This window comes from Micropterus salmoides, unplaced genomic scaffold (genome assembly GCF_014851395.1).
Source record: "Micropterus salmoides isolate LMB-PRFRI ecotype aquatic unplaced genomic scaffold, ASM1485139v1 Ms_hic_scaffold_21, whole genome shotgun sequence".
Lineage (NCBI taxonomy): Eukaryota > Metazoa > Chordata > Actinopteri > Centrarchiformes > Centrarchidae > Micropterus > Micropterus salmoides.
In genome coordinates this window covers 16,654,610-16,672,151 of record NW_024041262.1, presented here as the reverse complement: position 1 = coordinate 16,672,151, position 17,542 = coordinate 16,654,610, and the positions used below count along the sequence as shown (strand labels likewise).

General features: G+C 40.7%; 1 protein-coding gene across 3 annotated transcripts in view; it reads left to right on the top strand.

Moving 5' to 3' along the window:
• The window catches only part of LOC119915600 (zinc finger MIZ domain-containing protein 1-like), a 113,364-nt gene that overhangs the window by 21,813 nt on the left and 74,009 nt on the right, over positions 1 to 17,542 (top strand). For all 3 annotated transcript variants that reach the window (XM_038735202.1, XM_038735203.1, XM_038735204.1), the window contains exon 2: positions 10,256 to 10,354. The gene's annotated coding sequence lies outside the window, so the exon portion shown is untranslated. The remainder of the gene's footprint in view (positions 1 to 10,255; positions 10,355 to 17,542) is intronic.

The window sequence follows — 17,542 nt, the reverse complement described above, 5'->3', positions numbered from 1 at the left end:
GCAATGCGTCTATCAATGAACAATGTCCTGGTTACTATTCACTAGGGGTGTGGAAAATAATTGATTTTTATATGCATCGCGATGCGGACTTGGACGATTATGAATCGATTAACAAATGTCAATAATCGATTATCTAGAGGTTAATTGTTAATGTAATGTTGACGGAACGAAAAAGGTGGAACTCGGAAATGCCGAAGTGCAGCTCCGGACCGTCTGTGCAGTGCACACAACGGAGACGTGTGGTTCTCCCTGTTTAGCACAGACAGGCAGCAATTGAGAGAGTGACTGCTGCTACTAAAATTTCACATGATCAATAAAGTCAATGCGTAACTCACGTTAATGATTTTCTGCAAATGTACAGTGTAGGTCACAGCGTGTCTGTTTATTAAAGTCTGTCTGTTGTTTTCCAACTACTAGAAAGGTAGTTAGCACTAGCAAACATCTCCTCTTCAGACTGCGGTCTGGAAGCTAAGCAGGATGTTATTTGGCTGCTGTAAAGTTGGTTTGTTGTCATTCACCCACATATCAAGTACACAAATGAACGAAATGCTGTTTCTCAAGGCCCATGGTGCTCAATACAAGATACAACAATCTACTTACAAGACAAGACACAAACATATTACTACACTATACGCGACAAAAAAAGGAACAGATATATTAAGGTGGATCTGACTCTATACTAATAACAGCAGCCTCAGAAATAAAAACCAGTAGCAGAGGTCAGTAATAATGCTGTAATAATGCTATGCAATGTTAGCTACATTTATACGAAGTAACATTAAATAGCTGCATTTCATTAATACCTACTACTTTGGATTGTTACAAATACTTTGCTTTATAAGTAACAAATAGTCAAACAGTGTGAATCTGTATCCTATTCGTTTTACAATCGCATCGTAGCCTCATAATTGTAATGTGGTACCTAGAAATTCCCACCCTTGAAGTGATGCATCGTGATACATCGAGGAATCGAATCGAATCGAATGGTTGACCTGATAATCGTAATCGAATCGTGAGATCAGTGGAGATGCACACCCCTATTATTCACACACCTTGCTGTGAAGAGTTTTCACTAGAACTATTGAGGAAGTAGTCACTATCTGCTCTTTTTAACCAAACCCTAAACCCTTTTGTGCATTCCAGTTAGCATCTCCAGAACTATGAAGATGATGAAGGCATTTTCACACATGACATGAAAATAGCAATGCACAACTGTAATGTTTGAACAGATGTTGTTAAGGAGACTTGTAGCAGTGGGGAGACAAAGTACAAATACATTTTTCCCAAAGATGGTTTTTGTGATTTAAGTTAGTTCTTATCACGCTGAGGAAGGGCTGGGCAATATAACAATAATTATCGCAGTATCATTTTTCTCAATAACAATATAATAAATGTTCAATAAATGTTTGATTTAATTCATTTGAATCATGAACGAATTATCACTTAATTTTAATTTAAGATAATTTAAGATGCCTTTAATTTTAAGATGTTCATTTTGTTGAGGAAAAGGGATTGAAAAAAGTTTTGAATGTTGTACCGCAGATTTGTTAAGTTAGCCACTGTTTCGTAAGTGTCATGGTGTTTGTCATGTTCCGACCATTAAGAATAGTTTAAAACCACAATTAACCATCTGGTTTCTTCAACTTTCACTCAGGAGCAAAATTCTGCCTTTAGACTTGAAAGAAATAATGATTTGACGTTTATCATAACAAATAAAAGATTTTTTTAATTGTGATAATATTTTTGTCCAGCCCTACGGAGAGGTATGTTCAAGTGTTTGTTTTTCTGATAAGTTCAATTTGTTATTTGATGCTGTAAAAAGGTGTTTCACATCATGATTGACAGCTGAGCCCTGCTCGTAATTGAGTTGGCCGTGTGCATGGGTGGGACCTCAATACCACAGCTCCGGCCCCGACCATTTCTGTGCAGACTCTGGCTCAAAATGACGTCATCAGCGCAAGATGGCAACACTTGTGTCTGGGATAGTTGGCTTCATTGTTGTGTGGACGTGGAAATGCGTCGTACATCTTATATAGACAGTCTGTGTTTGGGACGTCTTGAAATATTTAGCTAATCAAGCTGTTTTGCTTCTTTCTGTCATTGGCAAAAGGTTCCTGGGTTCCTATTAAGGTACCTGTGAGGTGTTTTTTGGTAATTGAGTGAACTGGACCTTTGAGTCAACATGATTGACTATGAGGTGTTGATAACATAAGGCACTCCTTTACCCTTTCTTCTCCTCACACATTTACTCTCCAGCCATACCTCTTGTCTCCCCTCCCTGCCACCACATGGCCGGTATTAGGCGATTTCCTAGAGATCACTGGAGAATGCTGTTGGAGCACTTGTGCTCCTCTTTCTCCCTCTCATTTGCTCTGCATAGAGTGGCTCGCTTAATGCATTGTAATGGTTGACCATTATTTACGCAGGGGATAAACAAAGAGAAGCGAGGAATTGATGGAGTAATCCACTCTTGCAGTCATTAGGCATTGAGATGGAGGAGCCGGTGGGAGAAGCCTCCTTCTTATGCCTCTCGAGTCGAGCAGCTAATGGAAATGGGACTCATTAAGACACCTTATACTCCGACGCACCCAAGATCATGAGCAATTGCTAATTGATTGTCGTTAGTGCTCTCGCAATGAGACGCTCTGCCTGTTTCTCATTTGTTATGAAAGGCTTTGTTTTCTTCCCCCCGTCTCCTTCACTTCATTATTGATGTTGCTGTTTTTCTTTCTCTTTCTCTTCTCCCTTTTGCCTTGAGAGTCCTCTGCACTGAGTCATCGTAACACTGTTTTACCTTGTTATCTGCAACAATGACAATTCTGAGGAATCCCACGTGTAAAATCTGTAGCTTTTCCTATAATTAGGAGGTAGCAATGTTTTAAAAATCAATATCCTGGACCCACTAATGACGGTATGTGCATGAAACACATGGGCCATAGGCACGGTCATGGTTGAATAGCAGGGAGAGGCAGGTCTCCCTGTGATGCTTTGATTATTGGCTCTGCAAATTCCTCCCTCTTTCCTTTAGAACCAGCAGATTGTGTTCATCTCAACCTTTAATAATTTTTTCCCTCCCAATAGCAATGTGTACTCCTTCCCCTCCCTGGATTCCTCTGTGTATATGTCCTCTCCCCACCTTTCTTCCCTCTCATTGCTTTTTCTTTTTCCTTATTATGAGAAGGAAGGGAAAAGATAAGGGAGGGAGATGAAGAAAGGGGCTGAAAATGCAAATACAGGTCCGTGGTTCGTTCTTGTGACAGATCAGGCCTCATTACACCCACCTCTCCTTTGCAATTGGCTCAGGACCCTCTATTTCTCTGTCTCGCTTGTCTCCATTACATTATGAAGTTTTTCGCCTCAAGGAACCCCTCCTCTGCTCGCGGGCCGGTGAAATGGTGAGAACAGCCAGGTGACCAAAGAGGAATCTATGGCCGCAGGGCACAAGATTTCCTTTGCAGATGATGCAGGACAGAGTAGGGGAGGTAGGGGGCATCAGTTTTATGTCTGTGGTCAGACGGTATAGCATTTCTTTGCTTTAGCGCTCTGCCAGCAGCCTACACCTCTATTTGTCTCCCTCGTGGGAGTTGCTACCACCTTCTCACTCTGATAGGGAAAGACTGGAAACAAAGAAAGAAATATACAGGCGCCCTCTTGGGCTGCTCTCGCTTTTGGAACAAGATATGCTGTAGAGAGAGGAGTTGGAAGAGGAGATATAATATTGAAGCCATCAATTCATGTAAGACTCACATAAGCATCTGCTCACTCTTTTGAAATAATAAAATAGGTGTTTTTAAAGTGAAATTCTGGTTCCATACATTATACTTATTATACTTATCCCCGGTTTTGGTGGCCTGTCCCCGTCTGGAGAAGAAAGCCCATTTTTAACTGTGTGTTAATCATACTACATAGACTGTATAAGGTGTTAACAGACCTGAAATCAGATTTTATGTGGCCAGAAAGACTGGACAGCAGAGCATACAGGTGTCGTGCCAAAAACTGATCGTCCGCCGAAAAGCGATTGCCGTCTGCAGGAACGCACACAGCATTTAAATGCAGTTAAAGCTGTATTGCCCAGTCTCTTTACGACTACAGCTGCCTTCATCTGGATCAAACTGACATAACGTGCAAATAAACATCACTTTATGTCTGTGGTATTGTGATACTTTAAGGTTTCTTTTAACGGAATAATCACAATTGTGGCCAAATAAGTGTTTGCAGTTTATTGCATAATCAGGCATGACATTTACGTGATTATAGGCAATAATAAAAGCCTGTTGTTGCCGATGGAATATGTGTTTGGTAGGCCTATGTCTAATATCCTTGTTTATATTTGGAAAACGTAATGTAGCCTATAATCAGCATGACTTGCTGCTGAGTTATATATAAAATAAACATGATCTCTTTTGCAATTATCCTTATGACTCTACATTATTTAACTTGCTGTGTACCAACAAATCCAGTCTATTTTTACCTGTTGAAATACCTTTAAATGGCCAAAACAACACAAAAAATGCAGTATTCTACTTGCCAGAAAGTGATTGCAGCCTCTACATATTGACTGAAAGGTTATTTCTGCCCTGAAATTACTTGGTTACATTCATGAGGGTTATATTTGACATATTATAACTAGTACTTTTTACCTCTTAAAATACCTTTAAATTGCCAAAACAACACAAAAAGCACAGTATTCTACTTGCCAGAAAGTGATTACAGCCTCTACTTATTGACTGAAAGGTAGTTTCTGCCTCAAAATGACTTCATTTCATTCAGAAGAGTTACATTTGACAGATCATAAAACTGAAATATTCCCCCCTTTTTAATTTCATATATAATACATAATATATTTTTTAATGACATACTAACCACCAAACCAAAAATGTCCCTGGTTGATCATTTCAGAAATCTGGTCACCTTAATGCAATGACAAGCCCTTTTTAACTTAATTGCATGAGTCTGCCCCTGACTGGCTAGCATGTTAGACTCAATGCCTGTTACGCTAGGATGTGCCAGTAAACTTCAGTGTGCCTCTTTCTGGTGTGACCAGGCTCTTAACAGAACATTATTACCTGAACTGTCTGTTGTAAACATCCATCACAGTTTACAGACTGACTTCCTGGTTTCACTTTGACCTACCCATACCTACTGTAGTTGTGTGCTCACGGCACAAAATGATCCTCAATTGAAAGAGGAGCCTTTTTGGGATCACTTCATTCAATTGTTCAACCTGTTCAGGCGATGCACAAACGATTGATGCTAGAGGGCAAACACATTGGGAAGTTGTGCACAGCAGGAAGTAAATTACCTGCATTTGCATGGATAAGACACACAATAGGCAGTTGATGTTATGTTGATCTTCTAGCACACTCCATGTATACAACAGCACTGTTTTTAAGTGTGTGTGTGTGTGTGTGGGTTTGCCGCTGTTTGTTGTGTAGGTTATGTGTGTGTGTGTGTGTGTGTGTGTGTGTGTGTGTGTGTGTGTGTGTGGCTCCACATAATTACAGCAGCGGTGGTTAACTAGGCGCCGGCATTTGTGTTAATCAGTAGAGAGTGAAGACTGGGGAGCTAACTGAGCTGGTGTCTCATGCCGCTCTAAATGTATCACGCTAAAAACCATTATCTCTAAACCTGTAATCATCACTGCAGCACTCATTCAGTACAGTGATACGCATGATGTTGATGCCTTTGTCCCACAACATGTGACTGGGTCTAATGTAATAATTCCATATGGATGTACTCAGAGACCAGCAGCATGTGTTGGGAAAATGTTCAGTCCCTCATCTGTTAACCTGGATTTGGGTGTCAATCAGTACAGTATACAGTATATACAGGCATTATAACCGTACTACTGTAAATCACAAGCTTAGGATAATACTTGATAAAAGGCTTTATGTTTTGTGTTCAATAACCCGATGTCCCCACTAACCCAAGTTTACATGGTTTGTTTAATAACTGGGTTACTAATGTTAAATGGGAAATGTTGTATTAGTAGTCCCACAAAATACATTAATTCATCTGTTCAATTATTAGTCACATGAAAGTAAATTTGCTGTTGCCCCAAAAAATACATTTTTCTTCCACCACTACTGCTAATTTTGAGGTTGAAAGACATCTAGACTTTTAGGTTACATTTAACTGCTATTTCAACAGTATTGCAATAACAATATTAACATGAGTGGTTATGGACTGCTTTACATTGAAATTTACAGTAAAACTATTTTACAGAAATAGTAACAGATTCATGTATAGTGAAATGAATCATTAGTTGCAGCCATAAGGTCTATACAAAACATGTAATTTAAAAGATTGATGATTTGTCAACCTTTAACCTTAATTACTGTACAATAACACAAATGAAGTGTTACATGACAGTCGTAAAAGTAAGAGTGTCCCCTTAATTAATTTGTCTATAATCACTTCATTAGCGTATATGTAAACACACAGACTGCGAGGCGAGATGATTACCAGCGTGTTTCCACACAATCCTGTTTGTCTTCTGAAAATGAAAGCCTGCCTCTGCTGAAAATCATTACAAACAACTGGATTGTCATTCCGGCATACGCTGTTCCAGCGTTCCTTCCTTTTGACTCCAAGTGAGCAGAGATGCGTATCTTGGTTGATCTTCCATGTCTTGAGCACATCAACAACAGGAAGCACCCTAAAGGAGGCTCGGGATTTCTGTGGCAAGGTAACAGAAAGTGGAAGTGGAGCGCTGTTGAGAGAGGTGAATGGGAGGTCAAAAGTTTCAGAGCTGGTATTTGCTGAGAACACATTGGTGTGATTAAAACCCTTCGCTTTCACACATTTCTCTGTTTTTGTCTGCTTTTTTTAAAACTTTGAATCATTGCTACATAGCTGTTAAAAGATGTGTGTTTAAAAAAAAGGGAAATGTTGCTACACTTGTTGGAGGTCACTTGAATTTTTTCAGGAAGTATCACCCTGCCATTATTAATTTCTCTCTGCATTAGTTGTGTTGAATATGCTGTTTATGTTTCTGAGCTATTTTATCACCTTAGCTCAATGTGTCCCTTTTTTCATTGAGGCCAGAAAAACCTCTTTAATCCTTTCCTATTCCATTTGTTCACATGCGTCATGTCCATGCCCATTCAGAACCTACTGTATTTACTAGTTAAAATGCAAATGTGGCCCACTGGGTATAATAGCCCCAAAGGGCTGGCTGGGTGGACAGAAAGCCTATGGCTCTCAAGAGCTTTTCCCACAGTGTTGAGAGCAGAGCCAGGTGAGTTTCCCTCTCCTGGCATTGTCCAGGCTTAGCGGGTGCCGTCCAGCTCCAACCACCCGTCTGACTCACCAGCGGGTGTCATGGCCACTTCGCACAGATTGACTGCTCTTCATGCAGCAGTAAAACCCAGTGCTGACTGCTGGGGGGGGGATGAGTCTGTCCAGCTCTGGTGCCTGCAGGGACAACAGAGATTTTGACTCCATGAGGACCCAATTAAACCTGGGAGGGCTTCTCTGGAGGAATAATAACAATGATAAATGTACCTCTGTGGCCGGCTTAAAAGAGGCAGGGAGAAATGTTTTATTGTGCTGGCCTGTCTTGACACAATTTACTTCCAGCTTCTATTTTTTGCCGTATCAGGAGGTTTAAAATCTCACCTTGTGAAAGCTTTTTTCTTCTTGTGGGAGAAGCCTGGTGTCATCTTTTAAACATTCTGATGACTTTGCTTTATGCAACATCAAACCCTCTCTGCATGTGCTTTGAATTGGCTAGGGGTGACTCCCTGCCAAAAGTACGAATAATGTGTGTTTGTCTGTTTATGTGCTAGTTGCATGCATGCACTCAGAAATGTACTTTCTCTGTGTGTGTGTGTGTGTGTGTGTGTGTGTGTGTGTGTGTGTGTGTTGTAACAATTGTGGTCAATAATCAATCATTTAAGTGATTTATCAAGCAAAATCGCCAAATATTTGTTGGTTCCAGCTTCTCACATGTTAAAATTTCTTGCTTTTTTATTTCATATCTTTGTAAATCAGATATTTAAACAGTTCGGGGTGTTGGTTAGACAAAAAAAGCACTTTGAAGATGTTAAGTACACTTGGAAAAAAAACCCACTGTAGATTCTATTTTAGATATTTTTACATTTGTTTATTTAGAAATTTAATAAGATGGGAAAATATCTTGTTTTATGGTTTTTAAACTCTTTATATGTGGTTTGCTTTGCCTTGGAGAAGATATACAGTCACTACTCAAAGTGTATATTCAGGTGGTAATTCAGAGAAAAAATCTTCTTTAATTAGATAACAGGCTTCTGTATTTCAGATTTGCACTTTGCCAGCAGTTTGTCAATTACTGCTTGTGGTTTCATACTGCCAGTCAGTCTGTGTCTGGGCGCTCGAGCCTCCTCCTCATTGCGCTGCAGAGCCGTGTTATTGTACTTAAACAAATCAATTCTGTTGCAGTTGAGCTTTTTTTCCTCCATCCCCCGTCATTATGAACTGTTTGCAGTGCAGAGCACATTGATTTTTCACAGCCCTGGAAAAGCTGTTGATGAATAGCACAGAGGTATCTGGGGAGAATCTGGCTTTAAAAAGGAGGCACCCAGCATCAACCCCTCCTCTCCCTCCTCTCTCCCGACCCATTGAGCCCCCAGCACTCCTCCACTTTCTCTTTTCAGAGAGCGGCACTTCCAACAGGGGAGAAATGCTGCCTGAAAAATCTTCCAATGATTAAAAAAAGAGGATTAAAAAAAGTGCAAGGCACAAGGGACCCACCTTCTCCTGCTGAATGTGAAAATACACCTTGTGGTTAGACAGTTTTTTATATTTGGAGCATTAGCCTTGCCCTGTCAACCAAAGCATGAGCTCAGGGAAAGAATGTGGAGTTCTGGTTGGGGATAGAAATGGCTATCACGCTGTGTGTCACTAAGCAGGTGACAGATGAAAATGATACATGAACCGGATACAGCTGTAGACTGTAGGGAGGAGGTGGGGTGGGGGAAAAAAATTGTCACATACACAGTTTACAAGACATACATACAAGACATTTCTATCCTTTCTTTTCATCTACCATCCCAGTCAGCTCAACTTTGTCTTTGACTCCATGAAAATTTGTGTCATGCAAGGAGAGAGTTTAAGGAAAAAATTGAGTGCTGGCCAGGAACAAAGAAAAAGGCCAGTAGTTTGTGTATACTCTTTCACCTCCTAACAGCCCTGCCACCTCAAAATCTGACTATCTTTCAGATAGTCCCACCTTAACCTAGACCTTTCATTCAAAGAAGGGTCTGGTACCTGATCTAACGTTGGACTCGCCCTCTCATGAAAACCTGAATAATATATAATTCAACTTCCAAATTTGACTTTCTTTTTCCCTTTACATTTAAGGTCTTGAAAACTACAAAATAAAGATACACTCAGATGTTCTCAGTTTCCACACATTCATAGCCACTCATTTAAGTATTGAAATTATTGCAAATGTAAATAATCAAAATGGTTTTTTTTCTCTCAGATGCCAGCAAAGGCACACATCGTTTACGGATAGATAACACATGCTCAATCCAGCCTGTGCTTATTATGCTAGTAATTACAACTTCACAACTACACCTCACAATGATTAATTCACTAAAGAAAATTAAGTCTGTACTTACTTGCTTGGACAAACATAGATAAGACACGATTATTAACTGTGTGAGATAATTCAACGTTTCTCTTTATTTTAAATCTTGATTTAAAATTTGGTTACATTCTAGTGCTCTTTTATATTCTGGGTTATTGTATTAAGTCTTAAACTGGCTTGCAATGGTTTCTCACACATCGGCTATCACCTTTTGAATTTCACCGATAACTAATGTTGTTTTCAAGGATGTGAATGTCAATGTGCATACACACAAGCCCTGCCAGCCCAGTCTAAGTGCAAAGCTGTAGTGAAGGCCTCTTTTAATAGGCTTTTCTGTCAATCGGGAGTGAATTGTGAATGTGCCATGGCAGTGAACCTACTGTGTGGTGGATGTTTATGATACCATACTGATCATGCAAAGTATATCAGTTGCTCTTTTGATTCGTCCTTCATGGGCACAGGAGCGTGAAGGAGCTTATCCACACAGGGAAGAAGTGTATCACGTTAAGCAAGGCGCAGATGGAAGCCACTCAGAGCCCAAAGGAATCTGTGAGAAGCAAAATCATTGAGTGGGCTTTAGGAAAAAAGAAAAATGCAAATGTAATAATTCAGTGTTTGGAGATTGGTGGATAATGCAGCGGTGATTGATGTATTTTCCTTTTCTCCTCTGATTTCTCTCAGGGGCTGAAAACGTGAGGCGCTGAAGTGTTTCTCCTCCTGGTGTGTGAATGGGTGGGGGGGCCCTTCGTGGTGAAGAATCAAGGATTGAAGTCAACACTGGTGAGTCATTTTTTGTTTTATACGTATAGGGTGGTACCTACACAGCCCAGCAGGTTAAATTGTGTTTTAAGTCGTGTGCACAAATATAAATGTGCTCAAATTACTGTTACTGTAGCAATAAAAACTGAAGGTAGAGGTTGTTGTGACTACTCAGTAACTGAGGAACCTACAGTGAATTCATTTCTAATTTATGCTAATGTCATTAGGTAGTTGCATTCATTTAATTTATCCTCTACACTTAATACAGTTGTGGTGCTACATTTGGCTACTGTCACTTGTTTGCGGATAGCTTACCACTATGTGTCCTTGGCATGCTACAGCATTTCAAAGTTGATTGAGTCCCAGGGGCAAATCTTTCCCATCAGGTTCAACTTTGGTGAACCTTGACATGTTGACCAATAGCAGAGGATGCCATAGTAAATTATTAGCTGTCGGCATACAAAACTGCGCCACAAAAGAATAATGTTTGCAAACAGTTATAAGAGAGGAGGCAATGGCACAAACCCATCATTTTAAAAAGTGGGTTGTGAATGAGCTTGCTTGCTGATCGTTAGCAAGCTAGCTAGCCCCAGAGAGCATCAACAGTTAACTCTTTCTTGATGTAGAATAAAATGCTCTGGGGGAGTACGTGGTGCAGTGGTGAGAAAATAAAAAGAAACTTGGAGAACTATTGTGGGTGACTGGTGCTGTCATGTTCCCAGCTTGCTAACGCATTAGCCAGAGCTTGCCAGCTACAGTAGATCACCAAATAATCACCTCTGGCACAGCCTGTTTCATGAAAAAGTGTGGATGACAACAGTTTTGTTTTAAACTCTTTCTTCTGTAAATTTTAGAGCAGTTTAGAGCAATTTAATTTGAGATTAGAAATAAATTTTTTCCTGAATCCCTTAGACTTACCAGACTCTGTAAGGATCGTCTCAATTACTTAAGATGTTGCTTTGCCTGAAATATTTCTGGAAAAGATGTTGTGTCACAGCTGGAATTAAACAAAGCATGTTACTGGAAACACACATCTGACTCCCCTGTCACTACAGTGATTTAAAAACTACAACCTTGTTTGCTTGGACATGTTCTGTCCTCCACTGTGCTCGAGTGCCTTTGGTAAACATTTAATGGCTGCAATTTGTGTGTGGCCAGCATCGGCTCACCTCACAGAGCATGTTGATTTCATTAGTAGCTCGTGGGGGGGGGGCTCAGAAACCAAGTAACTACAAAGTAACAAAGTGCTTAGATGTTGGGTCTGTCCATCTCTCACATTCACAAACTCACATGGTCCTGTTTATCCTCTTCTCTAGTTCATCCTTATGCAATATGTCGCTCAGTGTACATCCCACTAAAAGGGAGAATTATGTCGTGGAAAGGGAATGTAATTAGTTAGTCCACTGTATTATACAATGCAGCCATGGCTTTATGGATTAGGAATTGGGACATCCAGCACACACATACACGCACACTGAATAGATAAGAGTGGTTAATCTTGATTAGAGCAGTGTGAATGCTGAGAAATACAGTGCCATGACAAACATCTGCCCGCCACACAGCTGAGTGGGATAAACCAAAGTGATTTTTGTCGAAATGTCAGGCGAGGTAGACAGTGAGAGCAAGTGAAACGAGGTAGAATATGACATGAACAAGGGCATGACATGAGTGCTACACTGTCAGCTCACTCTGTCTCACTCTCATTGGCAGATTTTTCCCTCTTACTGCCGATGCAAGGTTGCCTTTGTGAAGGGAAAATCTAGCTGGGTTTGATGGAAAGGCTGCTGTTGAAAGAAATAGTAACAGTCTTAAGTGTAATCTGATGTTGAGAAATAAAAAGTGTGTAGGGTTGCAACTAATGATTGTTTTTCTTTCTTCATTAATGGCTTAGTATATTTATTTGACTATTTATTTAGTCTAAAAATGTCAGAAAAGAAGGTGACATCTTCAAGTTGCGGACCAACATTTTAAAACCAAACATATTCAGTTTATAATTATATACAAAGAAAAAGCAAATGTTCACATCCGAGAAGCTGGAACCAATGAAAGCCTGGTAAATTTTGTTAGATAAATAACTTACACCTTTATAAAAATTGTTGGTGAGGCATTTTCTCTGAATTAACTAATTAATTGATTGATTAACTAGTTCTTTCTCACTGAGCAATTTTGGCAACCAGTTTCATTTCAGTCTGTTAATGTCTGAAGGTTGCCAGGTTGGTCTCTGTTGCGCTAGTGTAAGCCCTAATGAATAATTGCTTTCCTCTGTGAAATGTGAGGGGTGCAGACATTCTGTTAACCTCGCTAAAGGAAAAAAGGGGAGGAAAAAAATCCCCTTCCTGTCAGTGGTCTCTCTTTCTCTCTGTTCTTGTGAGATCTGGAACTGATAAGTTTGAGGCCTCTGGTAACTGAACAGGAAGGATAGAGGGCCTGGCCTCTGGAGCCCCCCTTGCCTCTGCACACATGTCCACCTCCCCTGCACGGGCAAACAAAGAGAACAGAGACGACCACTTAACTTCAAGTTAAAAAAGATTAAAGCCTATTGGAAGGATTATTATCACTTGTTGGAGTGAACTTTTGTACTTTCGATGAAATAGACCTCGGCCAAATGAATGCTTTGCAGCAGCATCACACCCAGGCACAGTCACAGCTCCCTTGTTCCACTGACCAGTGTTGAGTCAAGTGGAAGTACTTTATTAAACAAGCACACAGCAAAGCAGTGAGAGTTTAATATTCAACCCGAACACCCACATGTCTGAATGACAAGCTGTTAAACTGATAACCATGATGGGGCTGTAGTAATGTCTGTAAATAGATGTTTCTTGAAGCAGGTGCTTTGAGAAGAAAGAAACCACAAACAGAATGCAGCACTCAAAATGTGACATTGGTCGGAATAAGCTTGATAATGGAAAAAACAGAGGTTGAAAGATCACTTGGGTGAGCTCCAATGTATGTGAGAGCACTGAGTACACTATACCCATTACACTGTATACACTGTCCAAGTTATTAGGAACTACAGCTTTTGTATTTACTGCACGAAAACCAAAATTACAGACAAGGTACCCTGTAACTTCAGGGTTATAAATAACATATTCCCCAAAGTTTGTGGAATCTTGATCTTTGTAATAATAATTGTCCCGTGCAAGACTATCACGATGTTCAAAATATTTCCAAATCTAAAAATTGCATTATGATTAAAAAGAAGAACATTTTTTGTCAGATGATGTAGTTGTTTGTACTCCATTTATTAACATGGTCTTGTCTTAATAAATCTGAAACTAGAAAATCAACCACTGGGAAGGCACTTGCGGTTACTTTGTATTTCCGGGCCATTTTATTCCTGTAGATAACAGAACAATCATACTTGTTGACACAATATCAGGATATTTCCCGTGCAGCTACCATGGAGAGTGATGTTGTTGTTGTTACCTAACCCATCACTTCCAACAGTATTATACAAACTATTTTACTCAACTCCTAGAATCTATGACAGGTCATCTTACTAGCGTCAATATTCTTTTCATACACAAACAGTAGTTTCATTAATTAAACTGCAGCACAGCCACAAGACACGTAGCGGTTTCAGTGTGGGTTCTTCAAATATTCTCATTCTGTGAAATGCACAAACTGACTTAAATTGATAATAATCACACAAGTTGTGTATAAGTGGCTGCTACAAAAAGTAAATATGAAGCACTTCATCACACTAAAAACCCTGTTGAATGAAATGAACAACTTATATTGATGGCGTCTTGCCTTGAAGCTTTTGTGTCACCATGAAAGAGATGGTGCAGACTATTAACTCAAAGGTTCAGCATTGACGTGTATCTGATGAGTGGAAAGATGATTTTGTTGTACACTACTGGGTGAGTAACAAAACAGGCGTGACAAAATAGCACTCAAGCCAGTTTGCCTTCTCACAACGTCTTTGAGATGCATCTGATATCTTATTCTTCTGTATTTAACATACGTGGAATTTCCATCTGATCAGACCCACGTTTTCTTCATAGTACCTTTAGTTGAATAGCAACTTTTGGGAGAGCATATCTTTTCCAGGGCTGAGCCTGTGGCGGAGATGTTCCGTGGTGGTATCCCTCCCATGGAAAAGTGCCAGATAACGTTCCACGGTGACAGCTGAATTAATTGCCCATTAGTCAACGGAAAGAGAAAGAGGTGGATGTACATGGCATCCGTCAAGAAAGCCCCCTTTATTTCCCGCAGATAGCCTCACCTAACTGCTAACCAGGAATCTTGTAAGTCTCTCCCACTGATGTAGGAGCTGGAGGGCCGGGGGTCACGGAGTAGAGCTGGAGCTATCCTGGTGCTCTGCTGCCACTGATGGCCCGGCTGCCTGCCCTAGGAACAGAGCAGCATAACACAGAAGCAGAACTCAGTGTACTTGACTAAAAATAGACGCGGCGTCAACCCCACTTTCCCATAGACACATACAAACATTGACGCATGCGTTCATGCTTGTACGTGCACCCCAAACCAGTGTGGCCGCATGTCTTCAAAGGCAATCGCAACCACTGGTGATAGTCAGTGACATGCCAAAACATGTTTGATTGACAGGGTGACTGTGGCGGTACAAAGCGCCTGTGTATTCGGGACAGATGTTCTCCTCAGCTTGCTCTGATGGTCTGAGTTGAGGAGCAGGAGGAAGCCATTAAGCAACACTTGGCTCCGAGATGAACTTCCCCACTCCTCTGTGACCCTGTTGAATCCCCAAGCCTACTTTACATCTCATGTGTCTTTGTATAAGCTACCTGTCTGGCTCTACTCAAACAAAGACACTGCAAAGGAAAACAAAGATTATTGAACAAATGGAGTGTCGTTTGCTTTCTGTGATGCAAAATTAAACCTGATATCCCTTTGACATGCCTTCCACGGATAACTTGTCAATTTCCTGCTCATGATGAATAGCCTGGATAAGCTATGCTTCTCAAGCCAACAAATTAATTAATGGCATAGCGTAATATGTTTTAAGAACACTTGGCATTGAGATGCTGTTGGCTTGTGAATGGTCTTCCTCAATGCTGCTTCTTGAAATATACGCATTAACGAGCCTTTCTTCTGCCTAATGCCGCCATATTATTCCATTTCTCTTTTGTCAGTGGGAGCAGTTACTGTGGTCTCATTAGGCTGGTACATTCTTGTTGTAGAATATAACCCAACAAGCTTGACTTGCCTCCACACAGCTTGGGCTCAGTGTTCTATTTGTAATATGTCTGTTTAGAGCTAATGAAATGATGATAGTGGCAGCGCTGCAGGGCCTTGAATTAGCCCATCAGCTGATCTGACTGCCATACAAGTGGCCCAGTTTGAAGATGTATTTACAGCAGGAGGACAAATATAAGCCCATATCCTAGTTGCTGTAGTTGAAGTTCAAGATCAAGGTTTTTGTACTACTATTTTATGTTACTTTATACTTCTTCTCCACAACATTTCAGAGGGAGATCTTCACTACATTTATCTGACAGGTATAGTTGCTTGTTAGTTTTCAGATTTCAGCATTTATACATAACTATGCAGCAGTATATAAAGTAGTTACAGTGGCTAAATTCAATATTTTTACAATAACAATGTATTAAATAACAATATGAAAAGGGGGCGCTTGTAGTGATGAAGCTACAAAGAATAATCTCCTGAATCTGCAGCGCCCCTTGGCTTTACAGAGCTAGACAGATTTGCATGTCAAACATTTACTTATAATTGATGACTTTTACTTAGTAAAAATATCTGAAACTGATCAACACATATTTAGCCATGCAGAATCAAGAAAAACTGATTTTTGGTTTACAGCACTTTGTCACCTTTAAAGCTGTGAAATTAAGAATTTGTTTCTTTGGTTCTTTCAAAGGCTTTGACATAAAATACGTTAGATATTACCAATTTATCTCTTCATGCTCTGTGGCATGATTGAGTGTTATACAATGAAGTCAGATTTTGAAAGCTCAGGAATTCGTGGCTGACAGGCTGATAGTCGTACATATCAGAGTTGTTTGGTAATTTTCGAGATCAAAGGCGATGATCAGGATGATGATACTGATGCTAATCCCGCTGAAGGGGATGATAGAGTCATCAAGGCAAAACAGCTGTCTTATGTGCCCCCCCCCCCCCACTAATGGCTGATGATGACGGTAGTAGAGTGTAAGTGAGTGCAATTGACAGTGGAGTTTGAGCTTCCTCTGGGAGGAGGGAGAAAGGCTGAATCTGAGCAGAGGGAAGCAGGCAGCAGGGTGGCCATGAAACATTCATGCACCTGGGGACTCTTTGCATAAGGAGAACAAGCTGAGCCAGTAATGAAGTAAAGAGCCAAGGACTTTTAATGGCTCTGTTTGTCCTTTTATGAGATTAGCCTTAGTCTGGCTTCTTATATGAATTGCATTAAAAGCCTAATTGCGTACAGTGATTTAGTGATGACTTGTACTCGCAAAAAAAGGTACTGCCTGCTGCAGTGCCTTGTAGAGAATATAATTTACATTTGGAATAATCAAATTTTTTTTTAGCCACAAGATAATTGGTACCACAGGTGTGCGTCTGGTTATAGCGCAAAGCTGGACAGCAGGAGGTGAGTTATTCCCAGCCCTCTGCCTCGGACTGTTGACATGACAACAGCACACCAAATGTGTACATCCCCAGTTGTGCCGGTGGAACAGTTGTCCCTCCTAAAGTCGCGGAGGGACAGAAAAGGCGAGAGAGGAGCAGAGGAATGGCGAGATGAAGAGCAGAAGACCGGAGAAGTAATATTTAGACAGCTGCACGTGTAGTGTATCGCTGTTAGTGTGTGTGTGTGTGGGGGGGGTTAAAGTAGATGGATATTTTGGTGTCCTCAGATAGGCCTCAGACAAACTCCCGCTGCAGTATTGATGTCACTGCGCCCTCCTGACAGCAGACTGTAAATTAAAAGTAGCAGTCATCTATAGATTTACAAACACCTGCTGCCTCTGTTCATAGCAGAATATTCTCTGTATGAACTCTGTAAACTTAACGTGTTTAAACACGTTTTAAAGTTCCAGATCCAAAGCTATCTGAAAGCTCACTGTCGATGGCTCTGTCCTCAGCCCTGACTGGCGAGACGCGGTAAAGTAACGGTGGTTGTGTGAGACAGCTGGTCACATGTCTGCAGTCCTGTGCTAGACTGGCCCTGTGCCTTGAGGTGGTGGATGGCAGCTGACTGCTCTGATTCACTGGGCGCTCGACTTGTGTGTT